General features: G+C 52.0%; 2 long non-coding RNA genes across 6 annotated transcripts; one reads left to right on the top strand and one right to left on the bottom strand.

Annotated features, from left to right (window-relative positions):
* Positions 1–4,738: 4,738 nt before the first annotated feature.
* On the bottom strand, positions 4,739–12,151 carry LOC103793842 (uncharacterized). Of its 3 annotated transcripts, XR_001912291.4 has the most exons (4): positions 11,883–12,151; positions 7,959–8,045; positions 6,874–6,977; positions 4,739–5,583 (listed from the first exon to the last, which is right to left on the bottom strand). It is a non-coding gene; the product is annotated as an uncharacterized LOC103793842 (long non-coding RNA). The 3 variants fall into 3 exon arrangements; XR_004744741.3 differs by lacking the exon at positions 7,959–8,045; XR_013519359.1 differs by lacking the exons at positions 4,739–5,583; positions 6,874–6,977 and having other exon boundaries at positions 7,957–11,670.
* A 21-nt stretch (positions 12,152–12,172) lies between these two features.
* On the top strand, positions 12,173–18,979 carry LOC108592358 (uncharacterized). Of its 3 annotated transcripts, XR_001912472.4 has the most exons (4): positions 12,173–12,419; positions 13,497–16,635; positions 17,439–17,732; positions 18,863–18,979. It is a non-coding gene; the product is annotated as an uncharacterized LOC108592358 (long non-coding RNA). The 3 variants fall into 3 exon arrangements; XR_004744742.3 differs by having other exon boundaries at positions 13,497–17,732; XR_008482191.2 differs by having other exon boundaries at positions 12,173–13,230; positions 13,497–17,732.
* Positions 18,980–26,186: the final 7,207 nt, after the last annotated feature.

The following is a 26,186-nucleotide window of genomic DNA, read 5'->3' as shown; positions in this document are numbered from 1 at the left end:
ATGATATACATTAGTGAACAAAGGATGGGAGGGCAGGAAGACACCTCAGACAGGTTGAGCCACAACATGGGTTGGAAAACACCATGGTACAGTGGTATCAACAAGTCATTTTTTCCTCCCTTAAAATTCCAGAGCCAATATAGTCATTCTGATCTGCAAAGGCCTTGGGCACCCATGCTCCTTCTATCCACTACATCCCTGGTCCTCATGGGTCAAGATGGTCACTAGAGCGCCAGCCGCCAGGTCTGCACTCCAGGCAGCAGGATGGAAGGGCAAAGAAGAAGTGGAGAAATATATGTCCACAGAAACACTTGAATAAGAATATTTAGTGTCAAGAACTATAAAAGGTCTGAAATTTTACCCAACTTGAAAGGCAATGAGTTAGGCTCTTTGAGAGGCTGGCAGCAGATTCGAGAACCATGAGTCAGAGACAAAGGATGTTATTCCTTACAGCACCACAAGCAGTAACTGTATCAGCATATTTGTATCAGTTCCCTTTGCCCAAGTCCCACAGGACAATGTGAATGGACCCAGACAGATACTGCACTTGGAGCGAATTGCATTACAGGAGAGGACCCCTGAGCTTAGGGAACCCAGATCTTTTATAATGGGAAGCAATCATGCTTTCCCTTTGCTCCAGAGGGAGATGCTTGATCTTCCAAAGCTTTTTGCAATACAAACATCCATGAAAAAATAGGTCAGTCAGTGCCTTACTCATATGATGTGCAGAAATAGGAGACTCATGGGAACTGTCTCCCAACATACAGCAGCTTTATTCATAGCAGCTCCAAACTGGAAACAGCTCTGACATTCAACAGGAGAAGGAATGTATTTATGCAATGGACCACACTTGTGCAGTAGCCATCCTAATGGGTGTAAAATGGTATCTCATTGTGGTTTTGATTTGCATTTCCCTAAACATGATTGATGGGCATCTTTTCATGTGCTTGCTGGCCATTTGTATATCTTCTCTGGAGAATGCCTAACTACTTTGCCCTGTGTTTTAATAGGTTTGTGTTGTTAATTATAGAAGGTTTTAACCAGGGTGGCAACTTAGATGTATGCATTCGGAAGATCCCTGTGGTGCCCTGTTTGGAGTGTGAATTGAAGGCAAGAGTGATTGCTCAGGGAGGAAGCTGCTGCAGTGATCCAAAGATGACTGATAGGAGTCTTCACCAAAACAGAACCACAGAAATAGAAAGGAAGGGATGGGGAAAGAGGCATTAAGGAGCAAGAATGGGCAGGCTTGATGAGCACGTGGTAGGGGTGGGGAGAGAGGGGAAAAGTCAGGCTCTCCAGGTAGCTGACTGATGACCAAGCTCGTCACCATAGATAAGGCATCCTGTAGGAAGACTTGCAAACTCTCCTCTGGTAACCCCCGCCCCCATGAACTCCTACAGAAGCAGCGGCACCGGACCAGCATCATCAACTTCTCCTGACGTGATTTTGTTAAAATATCACACCTAGCTCTGAACATTCCCTGTTTGCCTGACACTGGGCCCCGCTCCCCCTACCCCTGCCCCTCCATCATGTCTAGGCACCTGATGCCCTTATCCCTGGCCCCAGTGCACATAGGTTATCCACATCTTCAGTTCCAGGCTCTGTACCAATCCTCACAGATTGACAACCTTCAGAAATGTCTCTGGCTTTTGGACCCTGGCTCCCTGGACTGCTTTTGACTTTGTCTGCTGCTCAGGTTTGGGGGCCTCTTGCGTAGTGGGTATCGATTGGGGTGGGTGTCCAGCTGATGGGAGTGCATCCAGTATATGACCTGCCCCTGGCCGTTGCCAATTAGCTCAGGGTGTGGCCACTTGAACCAGGCTAAGCCAAGCAAAAACCTTTACAATTCCCCATGCACAGACTGTCTGCAGACCAAGAGAATCCAGAGAATTCAGTGTCCAGCTGGAGCTGGAGCCGGCACCCCCAGTGCCAGCCCTGGCCACTTCTGCCTTGTCTCCATCCCTCCCCCTTTGCTTCACACAACGGCCTCCCTGACTTCCTTATGCCGCAGCCTCAAGGCCATTGCCTCTGCCTGGAAGCCTCTCTCACCTCCAGCAGCTGTCTGCTCATGTGTCACCTTCTTCGAGGAGCCAGTCCCTGTCACCTTGCTGGCTTCTCCTGGAGGTGCTCTCACTGGTGTCCTGCGGGCTGGAATCTCCTGTTTTGTTCACTGCGGAACCCCCAGAGTCTAGAAGAGTGCAGGTGCACAGTGGGTACTGTTACATTTCTGGAATTCAGGAAGAATGAGGAGGACGGTGCAGTAGTGTAGCAGGCTCACAGAACTCTGCCTGTAGGGGCCGGTCTCCCTAGCGGAGGGAGCTGCCCGGTGAAATAACAAAGGCCTGGGGCTCACACCGTAATGGGGAAGTGCTTGGTCCCGGCCAGGTGACGATCTTCACCTCTCTGCCTCGGTTTCTTCAGCTGAACAATGGAAATAATCACCTGCCTCTTAGTGCGATTTTGAGGATTAAATGCAGGAAAGCAAGTAGGCTTTGGACTTCAGTCAAGGCTCGGTAGCATAATAACGGGTCAGGAGCACGCGAGCTCTAATCGGAAGCACTTAGGGAGTCGTATGGTGCACAGCCTCTGGGCTACAGGGCCAGAGGCGACCACAGGCTTGCTGGCCGATCTGCCCACCCCGGCCGCAAGTCGCGACGGGCGCCGGCGACCCCGCCGCAGGCGGCGGAGGGCGCGGCCGGACCCGCGGGGAGGCTTTGTGCGCCGCCTGATTTCCATTTCCCCAGATAAACACGCGGCAGGGGCCGCGACCTCACAGCCTAGCAAATGCCTCTGCTCCCCGCCCCGCGTGGGGCCCGCGAATGAGATGATTTACTCCTGTTTTGCATATTAATTGACCTAAATGCCACCCGTTCTGGGAACAATTAAGAGGCAAGCCCTTTGGCGCCCCGGGCCAAGCGCTGGCGGCGGCGAAGTGGCGGGCGCCCCCTCGGGGCCGTGGGACGGGCCGGGGCAGGGGGCTCCGGGGACGCGCAGCTCCCACCTCCGCCGGCCGCGGGCACAAAGCGGCCTTTGTACGGGCTCGGGGCCGGGCGTTTCCGCGCAGACACAGCTCCCGCGCCCAGCCCCCCCAACCCTGCCTCGAGGCGCCCGAAGCCTCGCACAGGATAGGCCTTCACGCTCTTCCACCCACAAGCCGCGCAATGTGGGGTGCCACGTTGACCCTCGCCCTTCCCAAGGAGACTGAGTGGCTCACTGGCTCGCAGGTGGGACCCGCCTCTTACCTGATCATGGCCGTGCTCTTGCCCTTGGCGGTGCTGCAGCCAGGGCTGCGGGGGCCGCGGGGACACTGGGCCTCGATCCAGGCCTCCCCGACGACCTGAACCGCAGCCACGGAGCTGGGGGTGCCCGCGCGGTCCTTCGCCCTCACACTGTGTCTAGGCGCACGGTGGAAGGGGGCCGACAGGAAGAGGGGCTGCGCCAGAACTGGTCCTTCCAAAGCACACCTGCTTGCTGCCTTTCCTGGGTCTCCACTTTAGGAAACTGGTACCACCTCCCACCCCCCTGCTGGGGCTGCAAACCGCGCCACCCCGCTTGACTCTTTTCCCTGCTGCCTGTGGCGCTCATCCCACTCCTTCCCGCATTTCCGCATGTCCTGTGGGTTCCAAAATACCCCATGAGCTCTCTCCAGTTGCACTCCTCTGCACTGTCACTGGTACAAGCGCCCCAACTCTCCCGGTTGCCACTCGGGCCCTGTGGTTTCCCATGAGGGTGCTGCAGCCTTTCAGGAGGAGGTAAATCAGATCCGGTTGCTGCATCGCCCCACCCACACCCCAGCCCTTCAAAGGTTTCCCTTTGCACTCAGAAATTGACTCCTCTTTCCATGGTCCCGGGGACCCCGTGGGAGTTAGCATTTCTTCTGTCCCTCCACCTCTAGGAGCATATTCCAGACTTCTTTTGGGAAAGCATGTTTAAGAGGAAACCTGAAGGATGAGGAGGAAACTGGCCAGCTAAGGAGTCAGGGGAACAGTGTCACAGGCAGAGGAAACAGCATGCAAGGGCACTGAGGTGAGAAAAAGCCCTTGGCTGATTCTAGGATGGCCCAAGGCCACTTGGCTTGGAGTGCAAGGGAGCACAGAGTGACAGCAAAGGATCCCCTAGGTGGGCATGGGCCAGGCCTCTCAGATAAAGGGTGGGCAGGGGCCAGGCCTCTTGGGTAAAGTGCTTGGGATTTTTTGTTTGTTTTTTGAGACAGAGTTTTGCTCCTGTTGCCTAGGCTGGAGTGCAATGGCGCCATCTCGGCTCACTGCAACCTCCTCCTCCTCCTGGATTCAAGTGATTCTCCTGCCTTAGCCTCTCGAGTAGCTGGGACTACAGGTGTGTGCCACACCTGGCTAATTTTTTGTATTTTTAGTAGAGACGGGGTTTCACCATGTTAGCCAAGATGGTCTCGATCTCCTGACCTCTTGATCTTCCTGCTTCAGCCTTCTAAAGTGCTGGGATTACAGACATGAGACACTCTGCCTGGCCGCCTCTGGTGGTATTCTTTTATAGCAACACAAATGGACTAAGACATGTGGGAAATCTAGTCCAGTGCCTGCAATTGGCAGCGGCAGCCACTGCTGCAGCATCTAGTACAGGACCTGAGAGTCAGTCGATCCATTATTCAGCCAGCAATCCATGAGCTGGGCCTGCTTATGTCACCAGGCCTTGAGCTCAATAGATGATCATTCCCATATCCCCTTCTTTCTTCTGGTTCTTTAAGGAATTCATTTAAACCTTTGATTCATGTAGAATTTATTTTGGTATAACATGTGAAGTGAGGATCTAAATTAATTTCTTTTACAGATGGGTAGCCAATTGTTCCAATACCAAATATGGATAAATCCTGTTTTAAGTGCCAACTTGATCATATGGTAACTTCCTATATATATTGGGTGACTTCTAGTAATTTCTGAATTATATAGCTATTCATGTACTTGTGCCATAGGTTTAATTGTTTTAGCTTTATAATAGATTTAAAATACAAGTAAATAATGGATGGGGTTATCTCTGCTTTTTACATTTCTGTTTTCAAACTTTTCCTGGATGCATGTGTATTTTTCCATATCAACTTTAAAATCAACTGGTATGGTTCCACAAGAAATTCTGTTAGTATTTTCATTGCGATTGTGTTGATGTGTAGCTTAATTTAGGAGAGCTGGCAACCTTATCATGTTGAGATTTTTAACCCAAGAATGTGGTGTTAAGTTCACATTTGTATCCTTTGGCAGCATTTAAAATGGTTTTGCACATTTTTAAAAAGTTTATTTCTGGGTTGCTTTTGCAAATGCAGTCTTATATCCATTATATTTTAGTTCTGGTTGTTGTCTGTGTATTCGAAGGCCATTGATAATAGAACACTAATTTTGAATCCAGTTACCTTACTCAGTTATTTTGTCATTTTCAATCACTTTTTCAGTTGATTCTTGTGGGTTTTCCATGTAAATGGTCAAATAATCTTCAATCAGCAATAAGTTACCTCCTCCTCTCCAAACGGATACCTCTTTCCAGGAGCACTGGCTAATCTCCAGAGTAGTGGTGATGGTGATGACAGTGTGAAGATTATCTCCCCTCTAGCTTATTCTAGATATAAAACATAAAACAGATGACCGGGCTAAAATAGATAAATGGTAATTTATGGACTTATCCATCTAGTCTAACTTATTCAAAGCATTTTTTCAGAATAAGTATTAAATGTTATGAAAAAGTTTTTTAGAAACAAAAGATAAACAGACAATCCTAGAAGCTTCGGAGACTGAAAAAGTCACACAATGAAGATCGAGAATCAGAATGGCATCGGACTGCTTCACATAAACCCGGAACACCACATGCCAATAGAGAACTGCCTTCAGAATTCTGAGGGGAGATGATTTCCAACTGAGATTTATACCTCCAGCCAAACTGTCAATCAATTATCCAAAAACTGAACTCCCATATGCAGTATCCAAGGAAGCTACTGGCGTCTATATTAACAACAAAATGAAGGGAGTAAAGCAAGAAAGAAGATGACTTAGGGTCTAAAAAACAAGGCACCCACACAGGACCGAGGGAAAGGGAATTCCCAGGGTACCAGTGAAGAGAAATTTCACTACCTCTACTACAATGGCCGGGAGAATAACTCGGCCAGGTAGAAGCAGGAGGGCTCCCAGAAAAATCGCACTCACAGGTTGCCAGATGCGTTTGACTAATTACTAGAAATTTTAGAGTTTTATTGTCACGGTTTGTGGGAAGAATTAGTAATCTTACATCAAAAACTGATTACATTTAAAAAACTGAGGTAATTACTAACTCCAGGGAAAACAAAAAGCTGTACAAGACAGCAACTGTACCTGTAATATAGTCCCTTGTTTAGCTGTGAACAATCTATATGTAGATACGATACGGTAAAAACTGAGTGCTGATTTAGCGACTGAGAGAGGACTATCTTGGAAAGAAAAGTGTGTGTTTGTGTATGGTGGCTGGTGGAGAACCAGCAATCTTCCACGGGAGGAAGCCAATACATAATATCCAAAAAAAAAATACATCTAGAGAATGATATTTCGAAATATGAAAGTAAATGTCAGCAGGAACAGCTAAAAGACTTGAAGCCGCTTTCTCTGAGGAGAGGCAGGGCTGGTGCTTTTCATTACCAGCCTTGCTGCACCATTTGACTTTTAAAATTTTGAACATGTAATTTTTTTATAAAATTAGAAATTTAGTTTAAAATTTTTCTTGCTTATATTACCTAAAAATCACCTTTTGTACCACCCCCATTCTTAAACTCCTGACCTCAGAGGAACCACTTACCTTGGCCTCCCAAAGTGCTGGGATTACAGGCGTGAGTCACTGTGCCCTGCCAAAGTACCACCCCCATTCTTAGCAAAATGAGCTCACCAAAATTTAGACAGACCAAGGTACCAGTCCCAGCTCTACAGATTGCTAGCTGTGTGGCCTTAGGCCAGTTGCTCCGTCTCTCTGGGCCTCCAAATTTTTTTGACCTAGAAAGTAGGAATAATATTAGTACCTACATTGTAGGGTTACTGAAAGGATTAAATAAGACCATGCCTAGACCTGGCACATAAAAGCATCCCATAAAGGATACCTGTTGTGATGGTGGGGGCTTTAATTTCACTTTCTTCAACTCCTAAGTGACTAACTGTGGGCATTTTCCCCAAGCCTCCCCTTTAAAACTGGTAGAAAATATTTTGAGCCTCTGAAGAGATAAATGAGATAGCGAGTATAGAATGCCTGGTACCTAATCTCTCTAAAACTTAAATTTCTCATTCGCAAAATGAGAAAATCCTTTTAGTGTTTTCAGAGCACTAAGTGAGATGACATAGCAAAAGACACAGCCCAGTACCAAGGACACATTTATTTACTCAAAAAAGCTAGCTATGCATGACTGTGAACTTTTAAGCATCATGAAAGTAATACATGCTGACTATAAAAAACTGGAGACATCTAGAAAAATGTAAAAATAAAAATTTCCAGTCACTGCAATGCTTCTCAGTAATATTTCTCCATCTACTTTGTGTACTTATTCTATCAGTCAATATAGTTCTTGCTCTAAGGAAAACTGTACCAAAACCTCAGCGGTTTCACAGAACAGAGGTTCATTTTCTGCTTATACCCAGATCACAGGAGTCCGGGTGCCTCTCAGGTGCTGTTTCCCATACTTTGGCTCAGTGATAGAGGCTCCTTTGAGCTTCTGGGTCTTCTGAATCAATACATATTTCCATGGCTCCTTAGGCCACAGGAGAGTGGGCTGGGAAGAGGAGCACGAGCAATTGAACACCGTCACCAGGAAGTGACACAGGTTACTTCCCTCGCATGTCACTGGCCAGAACAAGTCACACGACAATCCTGATATTGAGGGGCGAGGAAGGAAAATCTCCCAGGGTGCCTGGATGCAATGGGCAGTGGGACCGGGGGCACCGTGACTATGACCACCCCACACATTCCCAGAATCGAAGACATACCGCGTCTGTGATTTTGCTTCTTCGCTGCTTTTGTCTCTTCCCATTACATCATAAAATACTCTTTGAAAACATGTGGCACAGATAAAACTGCAGATTTAAGAAAAGATTTTAAGTTGTATGGTGACACTATTTCCCTCTTCCTCGTTCTCTCCTTCCTCTTATTCTTCTAATTTAGGGAATTGTGTGTAGGTGGCAGAGATCCAGGCCCCAGAACTTCACATGTCATTGCTCAGAAATGCCTCCTCTTCTCCTCCTGGCCGACGCAGGACAGGCCGGTTCTGTCATTCCTTCCTGGAGAGCTTGTGCAGTTCCGTGGGCGTCTTTCCCTCCAGAAGTAACACGTTTGGAGGTGAGGCCCAGAGAACCTGCTGAACAACTGCTGGCTTAACAACTCCACATGTGGGGTGTGGCTGCACGCGGCTCTGCCGGGGCCTCCTTGCGCAGACAGCCAGCCGGTGGTGTTAACTCGCAGTGTTAAAAGTGACACCAGAGTGGTGCCGGCGCCACTGTCAGCTGTTGCAAGAGATGACACCCCGGCCTGCAGAGTTGGGTGTGAGCTCAGGAGCGACAGCCCCTCCTTGCTGGTGTCCCAGGATCCAAGGGACCAGTGAGAAGGGGTCCAGGAGGAAGGAGCATGGTGGGCCCACTTATGAGGAGTGTTTTGTCCAGGCAGGCAATATATGGGAAACTGAGGCTGTGCAGACAGTGAGGAACGTGCAGAGGTCAAGAGGCCGAGAACTGGAAGGGAGGGCCGGGCGAGTCAGGGAGAGCACGGTGCTGAGAGCTGCTCTGTTCCTTTTCCCTGAACTGAGGTGCCGGGCGCCTGCTCTGCTCCTGCAGGGAGGGCACCTGCGATCTTCGTAAGTGATTACCGACAACTTCTGAGGTTTAGAATCCAGCTGTGAAAATGTAACTGACATACTTGGAACAATTAAAGAGGAACACAAAGTGCACTCTCATCTGGCGTTAGGCTGTGCAAGCAGGTGGCCTGGATTTCAGAGGACCTGGCAGGAGGAAGAGTTTGCTGAAGGCATAGAGATGGTCCAAAGGGCTCCTTGCTTGTCAGCTGCCACCAGCCACAGAAAGCCCAGCGAGAAGGGGAAGAAGAGCAAATGTGGAGCAAAGAAAGCAAGCAGGGAGAAGGGGTTATGTAATCCTCCAGCAGTGTGTGAGCTGGGCAAGGCAGTCATCTGCAAGCCCCTTTTGCCGAAGGAGAAACTGAGATCCAGAGGGCTAACCCACCTTCCTTCCTCTGGGGGCAGCGCTACAACTGAAGCTGAGCTGGTCCAGCCTGGTGCCGACTACAGAAAGACTTACATGCATTTTCCCTCACAAGCTGTGGATAAAGGTGTAAGATCTGACCTGTGCCCAGCATCGGCTGGGAGCTGGACCAAGATTTCATGGAAAGTAAAACTCAAGGCATTCACTCCCTTGGGTGTGAAATAAAACAACTCATCTCTAGCTCTGGGGTTTGCAGAGCACTATGCTCTTTATGATCTTATTTTCTTCTCTCAACAACCTGCGACAAACCCATTATTATTTCCATTTTGTAATTTTGGAAACTGAGGCTGGGAGGGAGAAGGCCCTACAATCTGCAGCTCTGGAGGGAGGAGACAGAGCCCAGTTTCGAGCCTGTTTCGAGCCTTCTTTGATCTATCACGCAGCTTCTGGAGTCAATCGTCAATCATCCAGGACAACCCAGATGTCAGCTCATTGGCCTGCTGAATCCCATTTCCTCTTCAAATGTGACCCGCCCCAACAAGCTCAGCCCAGAGCCCACTGGACTAAGAGTGGATTTGGAGGGTGCCACCTTTGGCTGGCCAGCAGCCAATTAGATACTTCTAGCTCTGACCTAACTCTACACAGGGAGCTGGGAGAACTGAGGCACAAAGGAGGGATAGTAGCTGGAAGTCTGCAGGTGCTCAGAGCCAGCCAGGTTTCTCCCTCTCCCCCGCTGCCCTCTCTACCCCTCCTTGAGGCCCTGGAAGGTATGAGGCTCAGGAGCTTTCCCTCTTTCTATCCAAGGTTAGTAGAGTTTTCTGAACTGTGAAAGTCATGTACCCCAAGGCAGCAAGGAAAGCAATCCTGTAGAATCCAGGGAGCCTGCATTCAGCTGCTAGGCCCCCAGCGAGGTACCTTTCTCCCTTTGAGATGACAACTTCCTGGGGGAGCAGAGTGCCTGCCTATTGCATCTGCCTCTGTATCCTCGCTGCACTCATGGGCTCAGGCATGAGGTCTCCTCTTAGTTTATACATTTGTGAAATGTTAGTGGAGTGCCCTCCGTATATCAGGCACCTTTTTGTAAGCACACATTTTGCGCTTCCTCCCAGCTTCTGACCCCAGGATGGGTTTTCCTGTTAGCTTTGCTGCTTGGCCATGGTGCTGGGCCTTTCCTGGGCTAGAGTTTTTGCTTCCTCCTTCACATGCCATGCTCTGGGCTGTTCCTCTGGTCTCGCTATCCTTGCAGCTCTGAGTTAAATGCCACCTCGCCAGCTGATTCCTGGGAAGCTGGGTTGGGCCCATCCCTCTATGGGGCTCTGGGTGCATTCCAGCCCTGCAAGCACAACCTGGCCTTCTGATAGATTGGATCACATAAAACAAGACCAGCCTGGAGGCTTTGCTGTGGGCCAGGCTTTGAGATGCTGCTGGAGAGCTGGGGCCTGGGAGCCTAGGCCATTTTCAGTCTATAGATATTCTCATGTCCCTCATCCTAACCCCCTTCCCATCTGTATCCTGTCCCTCCTGCAGGCTCTCTTCTTTCCTCTACCACCAAATAACCTTGAAAGTGTGATCGCCAAGGCCAACTCCATCTTCATCCCATTCCCTCTGCCATTCCGGGTCTGCCCCCACCAATACTTCCTCTCCCACCCTCTCATGCCCCTACCCTTCCCCTTTGGGACCCCTTCGTCCTTTCCCCAGAGCCCTCTCAGCCTCTGTGGCACTCCCTGGTTCTTCCCTCCAAGACCACACCTTCATCTTCCCAGGAAACGCCAGTTCCCAGGTCCTCAGTTCCCATGTGGGAAGATGGAGGCTCCGAGAATGTAAGCTGCCGGCAAATACACTGCTGGGAAGTGCTGGGACCTCACCCAGGCTCTTCCCCTGCCGTGCAGGCTGTCACTGAAATCCGCCGGGCCCTCACCACCACGCCAGTGGGAGCCCCCCACAGAGCCACACTCCTGAAGGTGTTTCTCTATACAATCTAAAGCACAATGCCATTTTTCACCTCCACATTCCTGTCCTTGTGCGGCAGGTCGCACATCTCATTTCCAAGAAAGGCATTTGGGGCTGCATTCTGTGAATGGCCTGTTGCTGTTTGCTCGTGTTCCCCTGGGGTTGTTGATTTCCCACTGACTGTAGGAGTGCTTCAGCATTTAAGGAAACTCACCCCTTGCCATATGTGTTGCAAATATTTTTTCTAGTTTTTTTTTTATGGTGGGATTTTAATATCACATGCAGTTGAATTTTCAATATTTATTTTTTGACTTGACATTTCAAGTCAACCCAGCCAGCCTCCTTCTGCAGTGTTCCTCTGGGCTTTCGGGGGTTCGAGGTTTTCCCTGGTCTTGCCCTTGGCTGTGTAGATGGATGTGGTCCATTTTCATCTCTGCAGTGCTTGGAAAGCCAGCCTTCCTGTTAACACTACCTCCAGCTTCCTCAAAAACAGGGTGAAACCTACAGGTGAGCCTCTCCTCTTGGATTCCAGGTGAGGATGCTGGAAACAGAGCAGGTGGCCGATGGACCTACATGGGCAGTGCATGGGGCACAGCAGCAGCCAGGCTTCAGGACATGAGGTTTAGGGAGAGTGAGTAGAAGGCACCTGGAGTGGTCTGTGGCCAGGAGAGTTCTGACTATGTCCAGAGGAGGTCAGAGGTCAATCCAGAGAGAGCAAGAGAAAGAACAAAAGCATGCAATAGTACTGCTTACCTGTGGGACAGGTCTGCCTTGGCCAGGACAGGTTTCTGTGAGCCGGAGCACACGGGTTGGGCACTGATGGTACAGCTGTTGGAACAGCGAGGCGCCCTCCCACAGCGTGGGGCAGACCCTGGGGGTCCGGGGGGTCCCTAGGGTCGCGGCAGTCTCGAAGGGGAGGAGCTGGAGCTTGGCAGGTCTGGCGATGCCCTAATTAAGTCGCGGGTACATTTCCCAGCCCAACTGTCAACCGTGCGGGGCGCGAGCCAAGAATGAATATTCCCAAAGCGCCAACAGAAGGAAGTGCTTCATAAAAACGGAGCCCGAGGGCGTGAAGGGAAAACAAGCCCTGTTCACACGCAGGCAGCAGCATCCGCTCGGCACGGCCCCCAGGAGGCGGAAACGCGCACGAGGAGCCCCCTGCGCAGATGTGGAGCGCCCGGGAGCTGGAGGCTCTTTTCCTGCCCGGCTTGTGCCCCCTCGGAGGCCGCCGGGGCTCCCCACGGTCTTTCGGGGACCCAGGACGCAGGCCACTCCCTCCGAGGCTCCAAGGTGGAGTCCTACGGGGCAAACGCCCCAGCGCAGGCGGCCTGTCCGAGGTTTTCCCCTTGCTGCGGGAGAGGGGGCCCTTTCGTCTCTAGTCGTCCTGGGGATGACCTTGGGCAAGTCATCCCTATCCCCCTCCGAGCTTCACTGCTTCCTTTTCTGACAAATGGAGTTACTCACACTCCTGGGTGGTTAGATGGATGGAAGGAGTCACATGAATATCACTGGCTATAGTATCTCTCAATGAATGATGGAGATTCCAAGGGCGGAGAAGCAGAAAAGACGTTTTAAAAAGAATTTCTTTTCCTGCTTTGGGGAGTTTGCCTTCTGTTCCTTCTTCCACGTGCTGCCACAGTGGCTGAGGGAAGACTCTCCAACAAGAAAGAGCTGATCCACAGGGCTGGGTGGCTCATGCCTGTAATCCCAGCACTTTGGAAGGCCAAGGCAGGTGGATCATGAGGCTGGGAGTTCGAGACCAGCCTGACCAACATGGTGAAGCCCTGTCTCTACTAAAAACACAAAAATTAGCTGGGCGTGGTGGCACACACCTGTAATCCCAGCTACTCAGGAGGTTGAGGCAAGAGAATTGCGTAAACCTGGGAAGCAGAGATTGAGGTGAGCCAAGATCAGGCCACTGCACTCCAGCCTGGGTGACAGAGCAAGACTCTGTCTCAAAAAAAAGAAAGAAAGAGCTGATCATAGGGCACCCTCAGTCCAAACTGCTCCGGGTGGCTTTATCCTCAAAGCAGTCAAGCTTCTGAGATGACAAAGACCCTTCGACAGGCCAGTCAATGTCCTTGGCTGCAGCTCTTCCCAGGTACCCACCAGGGCCCCAGCCAGGTCCAGATCTAGAGCTGCCAGGGCCAGCCATGTTGCTGGGCCCACTCCTGGCCCTTCTCTGTGTCTCTGCAGAAGCTTTATGGAGGGAGGTGGGAATGTGGGCCTGGGCGCTGGGGTCCTGCAGTTGATCCCACGTGATGGTCTGATATGTAGCACCTAGGCCACTGCAGGCCTCCATTGTTATTTTTTCTGCTGCCAACCTGCCCCCTCAAGCTCAGTGTCACCTCTCTGTTTACCTGACAGGCTCTCTTGATTGGCAGCTTGTGAAGCAGATGCCAAGCCTCGTTCATGACGTTTCTCAGCATCTAACACAGTGCCTGGTGCACGGAAGATGAATTTAACTGGCAATGCAAATGGTGTGCGTGAGCAGCACCCACAAGAACCTCTCTCCACAAATATCCAACATCTAGAAAGCCTGAGGTTCCAACCCTGGTTCATTCTTTGAAGAGGACTGGCTATATCATTTGCAAAATCCGGGGCAAAGTGAAAATGCAGGTCCCACCCGGCACAGTGGCTCACGCCTGTTATCCCAGCACTTTGGGAGGCTGAGGCGGGTGGATAACGAGGTCAAGAGATCAAGACCATCCAGACCAACACAGTAAAATCCCATCTCTACTAAAAATACAAAAATTAGCTGGGTGTGGTGGCGTGCACCTGTAGTCCCAGCTACTCCGGAGGCTGAGGGAGGAGAATCTCTTAAAACCAGGAGGCAGAGGCTGCAGTGAGCCGAGATCGCACCACTGCACTCCAGCCTGGCAACAGCGAAACTGAAACTCCGTCTCAAAAAGAAAAGAAAAGAAAATGCAGGTCCCTTGTGAAAAGGTGAAAAATTTTAAAACAGTGACAACAGAGGATTAAACCCAGCATGGGGTGCCCTTCGGGGTGGGAAAAGGCGGGGGCCCTGTACAACCTCACAGGTCACATGCCTCTGGAGCAGCCTGCCTTTAGGTCTCCTATTAAAATACTGCCCCTGCCCCCATCTAGGGCACTCCCTGCAATGTGGTTACACTCAGCTAAAGAGCAACATTTCTCTTGTTAGGAAAAAGCTTCTGGAAATCCTGGAATCAGTGGGCAAAGCCTTGGCCATTCTTCTAGACAAGTCAGCAAAGCTCTGATTAAAAACAAAAAGATCCCTAAGTAAATTCTCCTTCAAGGTGAATCTTTAAGTCACAAGCTTCTCGGCCTCCCAAGCTTTCCCTTTGTCCTGTTAATCAGGCTTTTCTTTCTGTGACTGTTATTTGTTTAAAGACAAGGTCTTGCTCTGTCATCCAGGCTAGAGCAGTGGTTCCATCAGGGCTCACTGCAGCCTCCATCTCCCAGGCTGAAGCAGTCCTTCCACCTCAGCCTTGTGACCATTTATTATTGAGCACCCACTACGTGCATTGTAGTTGGGAGCACAGACAATAAATAAGGAGATAAATATGCAGTAAAATGTGAGATGGTGCTATGTGCTAGGTAGCAAAAAAAAAAAAAGGCAGGTAAGGAACTAGAAAGTGGGGGGAGGCACAGTGGTGAAGTGGTTGGGGAAGTCCTCCCTAAGGAGGGACCTCCAGAGCAGACACCTGAATGAAGGAAGGGCAGGCCACACTGAGGTGGACAGTGTGTTCAGGGCTGAGGGAAGATCAGGCACAAAGGCTTGGAAGCAGGCATGTGACTGGCAAAGGCAGTTGGGGGCAGATAGGGGTAGTGTAGGAGGAGATGAGATCAGATAGGTGGGAAGGAACCAGAGCTGGCAGGAGCTTGTAGGAACCCAGAGCCGATAGGGGCTTGTAGGAACCCAGAGCTGGCAGGGGCTTGTAGGGACCCAGAGCCAACAGGGGCTTGCAGGAACCCAGAGCCGGTAGGGGCTTGTAGGAACCCAGAGCCTGCAGGGGCTCGTAGGCTTGGAGGAGCTTGGATCTGACACCAATTGCCAGAGAGCAAGAGATCCTTAGCATGATTGACAGCAGGCAGTCACTTCCCCTCCCAGAGGTGATGCTCAAACTGTCTCTTTTCCTTGGCACACTGACTTGTGTTTTAGCAGTGCCTCCTGAGAGCCAGGAAGATGCAGGGGACACAGGAAATAAGAGGGTACTGGGTTCAAAGCTGTCTTCTGCTGTGACTGCTTTGGAACTTGGTCCATTGCTTATACTCTCTGAATCTTAGACTCTTGTGCCCTGCAACTTTGTCAGGAGGGCTCAGGGACATGACATACCTTGTAGGTAGCCTGGCACACAGCAGGCACTCAGGCAGCATTAGCCACAGCAATCACCCCTTTTCCCTTCTCTAGAGGGCTCACTGTTGGGTGAATCCCAGCATCACTAGAGTTCCAGGTCTCCTCCCTCTTGGGGAACAAGTGTTTTGTCATAGGCATTGTCTTCACATTTCCTTCCTGGAGTTCGAGGAAGGAAAGAGACTTAAGGTTTGTTCAGTGCCAGCCCCCTGCCCGACACCTGCTACACACGGGTCCACATCATCCCCAGCAAGCCCAGGGAGTGGACACAATCATCCTATTTTGTGGGCGAGGAAGCTGAGGCTCAGAGGAACTAAGGGATGTATGCCACAGCTCATAGGTGGCAGTGCCAGCGTTCCAATCCAGGCAGGGCTGCAATCAGTCTGCAATCAGCCAGAGGCCAGCTGACCTTAGAAACCTAAGGGTCAGTGCGTATACCCTGGGCCCCAATGCTGGGGTCTGAATCCTGCCTGTGCTTCTTCTAGAAAAGTTACTAGGACAAGCGTCCAACATGCCTGTTTCCCCATCTGTAAAAGGAAAAGAATAACAGTCCCTGTCTTACATAGTGGTTGTGGGAATGAAATAAGATTACTCATACATGTACCTAGAACAGTCCCCAGCACACAGTAATTGCTCAAATAACCTTAACTATCATATTATCCGAAAGTTGTGACCCGGCGTTTTCTTAGTAATGCTTTCTGAATCAGACCCTCCAAGCCTACCTTTCCTTAGGCTACCCAGAGGCAAGGAGCTGGGTGCCCCATCTGTGGCAGATTGTCCTTTCACGGAGGAGCATGGCAGCACATCTCCCTCTCATGCTCTTCTACACTCTGCATTCCCCCTTCAAGAGGTGGAGTCTTATTTCCCTCCTTCTTGGACCTGGGGCCCAAAGTCATGTTCCATTCTGATCATGGATTGGAAAAGGCCATTCAGCTTCCACTTGCTTCTTTTGGGATCCTTGCTCTGGGGAAGTCAGCTGCCTCCTAAGAAGTCCAAGAGCCCTGGGACTGTCATCATGGAGACCAGGAACAGAAGCCAGATGTGCCAGCATGGCAGTGAAGTCACATTGGACCCTCTAGACCAGCCCACCCACAGTTGATGCCACGGACAGTGGAAGAATTTTCCAGCGAAGCCCTGCTCACATCTCCCAACAGAGGGGGAGCACACAAGGTCAGCTGAGGTCAGCGACCAGGCAGGCTCAGGGGCTCCAAGACACTCACACAGGGTCTGACCTGAACAGAAGGGAAGGTCCATTTAGGGTTGACTCTGGGGATGCACCCAGACTGCTGCTTCCCACAGGGCTCCTGCGAGGGGGTTGAAGGTAGGTTGTTCACCACAGACTCACTTATTAGGAGGCCAGGGACTGGCAGCTCCCTGCCCTGGGAGAAGCAGATGAGGAGAATGACTTAGCCTGGTGCTCTCCACACAGCCTGTAGAGTGGCCTCTGCCAGTCACTGTTGCCCCAAATTGCAGACCTAAGCCCCGCCTCTCCTTCTCCTTAGTGCAGTGGATGAATGGGTGGGGTAGACTGCTGCAAGAGTCTCAAGGAGAGATGCCCTGCGTGCTGCCGGGAGGGGTATGGGCCTGCAGGTTTTTCTAGCGCTTTCCTCCAGCCGCTGGGATGGTGTCAAAGCACTTGGAGGGAGGGGACCCTTCCGGGGATCCAGAGACTTGCCCTTGTCTGTGCTGCTAATTGGGGAGCGAGGTTTTTCCGACGAGGGGCTGTAATTAGTTCAGCATCCACGCCCTGGTCTCTCACTCCTCCTGATGTCACCATTTGCTCCCACAAAGAAGGGCCTCCCCTGGCGTCAGCCTGTGTTAGTTAAGCATTCTCTCAGCTGGGGAGCATGAAGCGCTGCCCCGTGCCAGGCCCTTCCCTGGTCCTGGAGGTGCCAAGATGAACAGGGCCTGGCTGGGAGGGTAACTAGAGCCAGCTCCCCATGGCTTCCAGACCACTGTGCGCCTCTTTCCAGCTCCATGTTCCGTGACATCTTGTGGGTAACCTGACACTGGCCACGGCGGGGTATCCACCCCTGAGAGACGGGCAGACGCTGCAAGTCAGGCTTCTCCTGGCCTCCTCAGAACCAGCTCAGCCCAGGGCAAGGCTCCTTTCCTCAAAGAGCTCTGAATCTCTATGGGAGACACCGTGTCACCTCTGCACAGCCCACGTCAGGTCCTCAGTGCTGGGAACAAGATGGGCCGTGTTTGCAGAGGAGTTGGGTTACCACAGACCCAGGGATCTATGCTTCTTTCCCACACAGTCCCAGGTGAGTGGCATTCCTCTCCCTCTGGCTTCAGTTGGGCCCATTGAGGTATCTGAAGCTCGAAGACCTTGCTGAAGTCTCTGTGGCTTGTTGTGGCGGAGACAAAAGTTAATCTTGGGTCTATTGTGCATTAGGGACCTTAGAAATCCTATGTCCAAACCTCTCATTTTTAGGTAGGCTACAGAATTCCAGAGGGGGAACAGAACTTGCCTGCAGTCCCATGACAAGTTAGAGATAGAGGCAGGAGGGGAAGTCAGCCCCTAATTGCGGCCTTAGCTAAGACTCCTCCTTCGGCTGGGAGCGGTACTCAAGCCTGTAATCCCAGCACTTAGGGAGGCTGAGGTGGTGGATCACCTGAGGTCAGGAGTTCAAGACCAGCCTGGCCAACATGGTAAAACCCCATTTCCAAAAAAAAAGACTCATCTTCACACCCCTTCCCTGCCCCTGGAATCCCTTCAGTGGCCACCAGTACCTTCCAAAGAGACCCCGCTTCCTAGAGTGCAATCCACAAACCCCATGCTTCAGGGCTGGTTTGTGTATGGAGTCAGATAAAGGGGCGGCCCCCACTCTGCCCCTGACCCAGGGCCCTAGCTTTGAGAACTGCCTCCTAGCCCGCCTGGCAGGGGCTGGGCCGGTGCTTCCGCACTCTGTACTTTGCTTTTCTCTTCTCAGGGTCAATATTTGCTGTTTAATAGTTGCTCTTTCCTAGTGTTTGAGGTTCTGCATTTTGCCCTGTAGTTTGGGTCCTGGGGTCAGGGAGGTGGCCTAGAGCAGCCACTGGCAAGACAGAGCGGCCTCAAGCAGAGATCTGCTTAAGAGTCTTCCTGCCACGCCTTTCCCTATATTCATATTTATACACATCCCCTCACTCCTATTCACATCTCCTCAGCCAAAATGCCTTCCCTGAGTGCCAGCATCCTGCCAGGCACTGCCAGGTCTGGGAAGCAGAGAGGCGACTCAGCGAGGTGTGGGTAGAGACGGCTGCTCTTGCCAAACTCATCCCTCCACCTCCAGGGCTCCCTGTGAGGTGACAGCTCCCAGCGTCCACTGCAGTTAGAGGTGGCCAAGTGACAAGGTGAGCAAGAGGCACACCACGCCTGACTCAAAATCCTCTCCCTTTTTCTGTCTTCCAGTTGAAATTCGAAAATCGGGCAGGGAGCACCAAGGCTACACCCAGTGAGACGGCAGTCCCAGCATGTGGCTGTTTAAATTAAAATTAACTGGCATTGAGTGAGATGAAATGTTTAGTTTCTCCATCACACTAGCCACCTTTCAAATGCTCTTCAGCCACATGGGCACTGAATCGCAGCAAGTTCTTTTGGAGGGGCTGCTCCAAGACCCCAGGGTTCTGCTGACCAGGTCACCTGCCACCTGGGAACATTCACGTAAAGCTTTATGTGAGAGAGAAGTCAATTTCTTGTATGCAGTTAAGACGTGGGCTGGGGAAGGTGTTGGCCACTATAACTAACACATATGCCCTGGCCTGGAGGAGCTTTCAATCTGGTAGAAAACAGAGATAAGTAAATAGCCATGGGTGACCTGGGGAGACACAGGAGCCTGAAGATCCCTGGGCCTAGATGCAAGGCAAGGTAATCAGAGATGGCCCCATGGAGGAGGCGGCACCTATCCCCTGCACTGGGTCTCTCCGAGGGAGAATGGTGGGAGGCATTTCACCTCATTTATCTCCCTAACTTTCTAGTGTCTGCTCTCCTTCCTTCGGGCAGCAAAAGCCTCCTGCTGTCTTCTTTCCCTCTGACAGACATGGGAAACAGCGCCCCCATCCCCTTTTGGGGCCCATATTTCCCAGTCTCGGTGCCTGTCTTCCCCCAAGGCCTTCTCAGCAGCCAAAGCAGGAGGTGCGCATCTTTCTTGCTGCTCCAGAGACCCAGCCCATATAACCAGGAGATGAGCAGAGGCTGATCCGGAGGGCACCACAGCCCTCCGCACAGACAGCTCTGGGCTTCTGAGCTAAGTGAGCCAGTCAGAGCCCTTCCAGTTCCCACTGAGAGCTTGAATATTAACACTCTTCCTTTAATTGCGAGACTTTCCCAGGTTGAGCTCTGACAAACTTATTTATACAGTGGTGCCAGTCCATTCAGCATACCCCATTTGCACGTTCTGCTTGATCAAGGCCTCAGGCTAAGCCACGTAGTTAATGGTGAATTTTCGGACCCATCAGTAGTAGTTGAGGGGGATGCTGGACATCAGTTTCAGGGTGGGGAGTTTGACTGTGCCCACACACAGGCGAGAGAGAGAAGGGGTGCCGGGCATGCTGGGCTCTCTGCCAGCCCACTGATCATTAACAGAAGGGACAGAAGGACCCCAATGATGAGGTAGAGTGGGCAGAAAACTCAGAGGCAATTCCCTACAAAAGCCTTGGAAGGCTAAAGAAGACAAGTGCCCTTCACACTGGCCATCAGTCCTAACCAAGGTGGGGACGGCTGGCTGGGAGTGAGGAATATCCCCTACACTCCAGGTCTGCTAGGGCCCAGAGCCCACAGCCCCTGGGTCTGGGGTCTCCTCCGTGGGGGATGGACTGAGCTCCCTTTTCTCTGAAGAAGACCCCAGGGTTCGAGGTCCTGTGGTGCAAGGAAAGAGCAACACAGAAGGCAGGAGGCAGAGCCCAGGCCCAGGTGTGCCACTAACTCCAGAGACCTTGGGCAGGTCACCGCTCAGCTCAGAGCCTGAAGCACTGGTCCACAAAAACAAGGGTTTTTGTTCATTTGGCTTTGTATATTTTTAGCTACTGGACCAGTCAGGGTAACTGAAGGAAACAGATGACGCACTCAAAGTAGAAGGACTTGAGAGTTTAATAAAGGAACTATTTACAAGTTGAGGCCAGGGTATAGGACACCAGGAGGAGTCTGCTCCTGCCTCCAGGGATAAGGAAGCAGGGGAGTATTACAGATCCCAGCAGTAGGGCCGAGTGGAGAGCGCCTCCTCCTGGGCCAGGGCCTCCAGGGTGGGCAACATACTCAGCCAGATTGTGGCCACTTCACTCCCCCTGCCAGTGAACCCCACTAGGCAAACCCAGCCAGAGCCCGATGATGGGGGCTTGTTGATGTCCACTTGGTCAGGCTCTGGGGCACAGAGAAGGGGCAGTGGGAGGGAAGCTCAGAAGGGCAAGTGGAGGTGATTTAGGGGACCTATTGCTTCATGGGGCCACTGTGATCTGGGGCGCTTTCCTAGGCATTCCATAAGCATCGTTTCACCTAAACTCAGCCCAAGAGCTGAAGAAGGGGCACCAAAGCCTGGCAGAGCCCAAGTTCTTTCACAGAGCCCCATGGAGATTACTGCTTGCATTCTCCTGGAAAGCCACGAAGTTGTTCTGGAGCAAGTGAACTCCAAGCCTGTGAAAGGTGTAGATTGTTCCAACCTCTACACTCCTTGCTGTGGGTGCAGGGTCACCACACAGGGACCCAGAACGCATGGTTTCTTCACCCCGGGTTCCACTGACAGATCGATGTAAATGGCCATGGTGTGCAAGCAAAGACTGGCCAGGATAAAAATCACAGCATGGGCAGGGTTTAGAGGTCGTTGTCCAAACTCAGAGACTGTCCTGCATTTGGTGGAGGAGGAAAGCAAGGATCAAGGAGGTGAAACAACTTACTCAACATCATCAGGGGCTGGTCAGCTGCTCGGCAGGTTGGAAGGAGGCTGGGCCTGACGCAGCAGGAGGAGTCAGAGGGCCAGGGGCTTGGCCTGCAGAAGCCAGGGTGGCTCGTCCTGAGGTTGCTGCAAGGAGGCCGCAGCAGGGCACATCCTCCGTGGGTCAGGGCCACAAGGCCCCTGAGAGCACGTGGCCCAGGCCCTGCAAGGGCAGACAGAGAAGCCCGAGGGGAGGTGGGGGAGTCTCAGTGGCAGGCCAGGACTCCCCAGCAAGCATACCAGGACTGCTCTGTTTCCAGGGAATATACGTAATGATGAATGCACAAAGCTCTGAAGGCAGTTTCCCATCCTACTTCCAGTAGTAAGTTACTTCTCAGTTCCTGTTTTCTCCGTGGGAATAGCAGCAGAATTTGCCTAACAAGTGTGGAGAATTTGCCCATGAATAGCGGGTTCTTAGGACACGTGTTTTTGCACAAGTCGAGGCCTCAGTGATCCCAGACACTGTCGCTAGCACAAGGCTCTGTGCTGCCCTGGGACACACGCTATCTCATTCACACCCCCAACCACTTGGGGCCTGCCTGGTCTCCAAGCCTGTGCTCAAGGCCACTGCCCTCGCTGCCTCCTAGTTGGGTGCCTACTCCACACTTGGGTCTGTGTGATACCTTTGCCCATTTTCCAGCCTGGTCTTTGCTGTAAAATTGTTGGCTCTTTTCTTTTGAGAGACAGTCTAGTGCCATGGAGGGACTCTGCATTTCATCATCTGAAAAATTCACTTTTGAGAAGCAACCCGCTATTATATGTTAATGTGTTGGATGCCGCACCAGGCTCCAAAAAGGCCAATTTTCCTTCCTTCCCAGTGGCACCTGCAGACTCTCAGGAGAGTTGTGGGGTTAGACTCATGAGGCCTGCTGGGCTGTGTCCCTGGGTTACTGAGCCAGGTGGTCTGGGGGCAGGCTATTGCGACCTCCATTCTACACAAACACTTCAGGAGACACTGCAGCAGGCAGCACTCTCCCCCCATGCCTCCAGGCCAATGTCTGTTAACCAAAGGGGCCTGGAGGAGGCTTCGGGGAAGAGACCTCACCCCAGCTGGGGCAAAAGAGCTGTGGCTGCAGGACGAGGTGACACTGGCCAGCCTTGGAGTCCGGCAGCCCTGGTCTGCACCTGGGCTGAGCCACACACTGGCTGATGACCTTGAGTAAGTCATTTCACCTCCTTGAGCCTTGCTTTCCTCCTCCACCAAATGCGGATCACTCCTCTTACTTGCAGGGCAGTTAGACACCATGCAGGTCTGCAGTGCCTGGAACGGGTGGAAGCTCCATCACATGGAAGCAGCCTTTGGCTCTCCCTACAGAGTGGATGGTGGGGTGCAAAGAAAAATGCTCTCCCCGGAGGTGGAATCACACCCCCAGGTGCCCTGGCTGGCTGGCAGAGGAGGGGTTAAGGATGACTGTGTCCATGGAACAAAAGTGGCCGGTGGTGGAAACGCTGAACTGTGATGATGAGGCTGACTGGGGCTATTTTCGGAGCCCAATAGCACGGAGTAATAGGATTGGAGCAGAAGCAAGCGTGACCAGAGCCGATGTTCTCAGCTACCGAGGCAACAGCCGGCCAGCCGCGCCAAACAAAACACTCCACCGCTCCTTTCTCCCCTCAGGTTTTATCTTGACCTTCATGCAAGCTACCCACCCTCGCCAGCACCAAGACAAAGATTGCTTTTGATTTCCTAACTGTGGTGTGCTTCAGACTCACTGCTCCTACACCCTATGACTTCAACATGGTGTCCATTCTGCAGTGGGGAAACTGCGGTGGGATGGGACAGGGGCAGGCACATCTCTGCTGGGGTGGTCTGGTGGGAAGGGAGCTGCAACCAGGAGTCAGGGTAGTCTAAGGGCTGTGAGTCCCGGTCCTCCCCATGTAACCCGCAGCTTGATAGCTAGCCCAGGATCCAGCCTCCTCGGTCACACTCATGCCTTCTAGCTGTCAAAAAGCCATGCTGGGGAGAGGATCCCTTTCTGCCCTGCACACCTGGAAACTGCATCAGCCTTCAACTTGCTCCTCTCACTGAAACTTGCCTGGAAGACGAAGGCATAGGGAACTCCTGTTCTGGGGGCAAATGTGGTCTAGCTGGGCATTAAGACCAGCTCAAGAGGGAGCAAGATGAGGAGCATCTCCATGTGTGCCCAGTGGTAAGGCCTAGGCTACACCAGGAGTTTCATCTTTTCATCTGCAGACCTTTGTGATGTAGGCATCACTATTCCTATGCCACAGGCATTTGGCCACTCACTAAGAAGTGGCAGAGGCCCTTTGCCCTCTATGCCTGATGCCGGGAGATCCTTGGACCCAGATGGGGGCCCCTCCACGTACTCCTGTGTTCACCCAGTGCCCTTACCAGGACATCTCCAGGGCAGATTGACATATAATGGAATAATACATTTAAAATGTGGGAATGCCTTTGGTGTTTTTCTTTTCTTCCCTGTTTGTGACCTTCCTGCTAGTCTGCCAGAGGCCCAAGCCTCCAGGAGGATGAGGGTTGTGAGGAGACATAAAGGGAACGTGAGAGCTTAGCCAGACTAGGCTCTCCAGGCCCATAGCAAAAGGGGTTTGAAAGCCAGGCTTCCCTGCAGGGGAAAAAGCTTTCTATGCCTGCACGTTGCCCTTTCTATATCAAGTGCAATGCCTGCAGGTCTGAGCGTGAGGCTGACTCTCAGCCCATGTAGGGTACAGAGGACACAGAATGTGACAAGAAGGTGAGCTGGAACTGCGTAAGACATCAGGAGGGAGATAGTGAGCCTGCACCCAGGGGTGGCGGGGGGGGCGGTAAGAAACTTCCTAGATCCAAGAGAAAGCCGACTCTGCCTCCCTCCCCTGCCCCCTGTGCTTCTGGTGCCAAAGACCCGAACTCCACAGCATGAGGCTGCCACCCAGAGTAGATGGTGTTGGCAGGTTCAGGAAGTACCAGAGGGGCCTGGTCTAGCACCCGGGTTCCTAGGCTCCCAGTTGTGTGGAAGGGGCACCAGAGGGAGCTGACAGTGGCTGGTGCACTCTCCAAGGAGTCAGCTCTATAGTTGAGAACTGCAGAGCAGCCAGCCATGCCAGGGTCATTGGGGTCATAGCTAGACCTTCAGGTGGCAGCCCCAGAATAGGGGACCAAGCTGCAGGGCATGGAACCATGCCTCTGCATGGTTTAGGTGTAGTAAAGAGACCGGGGACCCCCACGCCCACCCCAGCCCCAGGACTTCAAGGCGTGTTGCAAGCAAGATTGCCCAACCCAACACCCCCACCTCCACTGCAGCCTGGCAAAGAGGGAGAGGGAGGAAAGGTGTCCTCCTGAGAGCAGAGACAGCCCTGCAGCAGCTCTGACCTTTGAAAAGTCAGGTACTTAGCTAAAAGAGACGGGATGAACTTGATCTAGGATGTTTAACTCTCACTTGCCCAGCAGGATGAGGTCAGGTGGGGTGTTATTTGTGTGTATGTGGGGGCATTGTGTACATTTGGAGCCCCTGCCCCAAGTTGGGAGGGCCAAGTAACAGCCCTGAGCTCAGCAGCAGCTGGCTGAGTTTACCCCAAGGCTATATCCGAGGGGCAGGTTTGCTGAGCAAATGAAGAGTGCAAACAGGATTGCAGGGGGATTGTTTAAACGCTTTGGGCAAACTAAGTTCCCTAGCCCCCTGGGGCTTCCCTGGAAGCATCTATTGACAGGAAAACAAAGGATGCACTAATTTATTCCTTCACTGAGGCCCCACCCCTAGAGATCCTCGCCCCGCCCCTAGGGTTCCTCGCCCCTCCCCCGCGTCCTAGCCACGGTCACTCGTTATCCTTGATAAGGCAGCAGCGTGGAGAGTTCTGCCCTCTGTTGTCCCCCCATCCTCCTGCCACGGGGAGGGTGAATTAATGAGATGTCCATGTGACCCGCCCTCCTCTTGTTTAATGTACGGCAGAGGTCGGAGTCGCAGAACAGCGGCCCCGTGTCGTCCGGGCTTGTCCAGAGGGGGAAGAAATGGCTGATCCGAGGTTTTATGTTTCTATTAATACCTACTCGAGCACAAAGGCATTGTGACTCAGCCTCCTCATGCCCGAGTGCTCAGGCGCCCGGCCCCTCCTTCCTTCTGCCGCCTGGCCCCCAGGGGTCGCCCGCTGGGTTGGTGGTTGGAGTGCAGGTTCTTCCCCCAGCACTGAGACCTAACCTGGGCAGTGGGTCCCCAGGCCAACATTTTAATAAGCATTTCTGGTGAGGTTTCTGCTGCCTACTGGAGTTCAGGAACCACCAGCACTGTTTGGTACTGGATATCTACATTTTCTGTCGATGGAGTGAAAATTGACTGAATGAATGGGAGAAGAAATGAGGCAGCCTGCCAGGCTTGCCACGTGGGGTTCCGAGTGCTCCATGCTGACCAGCTGCACGACCTTGAACCAGGTCCCCACCTCCTTTCCTCACATGTGGAGTGGGTTTGGGGAAAGGTTTGATGAGATAATCCACATAAAAAACTTGCAGAGTGTCCAACGCAAGTGCTCGGGAGTGAGAGATTCATAACCAGCTTTATCAAGGTGTAATTCACAAACAATAAAATGCACCGTTTGAAGTGTACAACTCAATGATTGCAATATTTTATGACATGCGTTTTCGTTGGACATAGTAGCACTGGTATTAATTTCCCTTAATGCCCAGGTTGTCCTGAGTGGGACCCACAGGGGCTTTTGCCTCTCAAGGTTTGAACACTCTTCTTAACAGGAAAGCCAGGGCAATCCCTGAGCCCCAGAACTCTCCTTCCAGCCAAGTGTCTCATTTGGGGATCTGGCTCCCTGCCCCTCCCTATATCGATCAGTAGGACCACAGCAGATAAGTCA

Source organism: Callithrix jacchus, chromosome 6 (assembly GCF_049354715.1).
Source record: "Callithrix jacchus isolate 240 chromosome 6, calJac240_pri, whole genome shotgun sequence".
Lineage (NCBI taxonomy): Eukaryota > Metazoa > Chordata > Mammalia > Primates > Cebidae > Callithrix > Callithrix jacchus.
The sequence above is the reverse complement of the archived record's forward strand: the minus strand, read 5'-3'. Positions and strand labels throughout refer to the sequence as shown.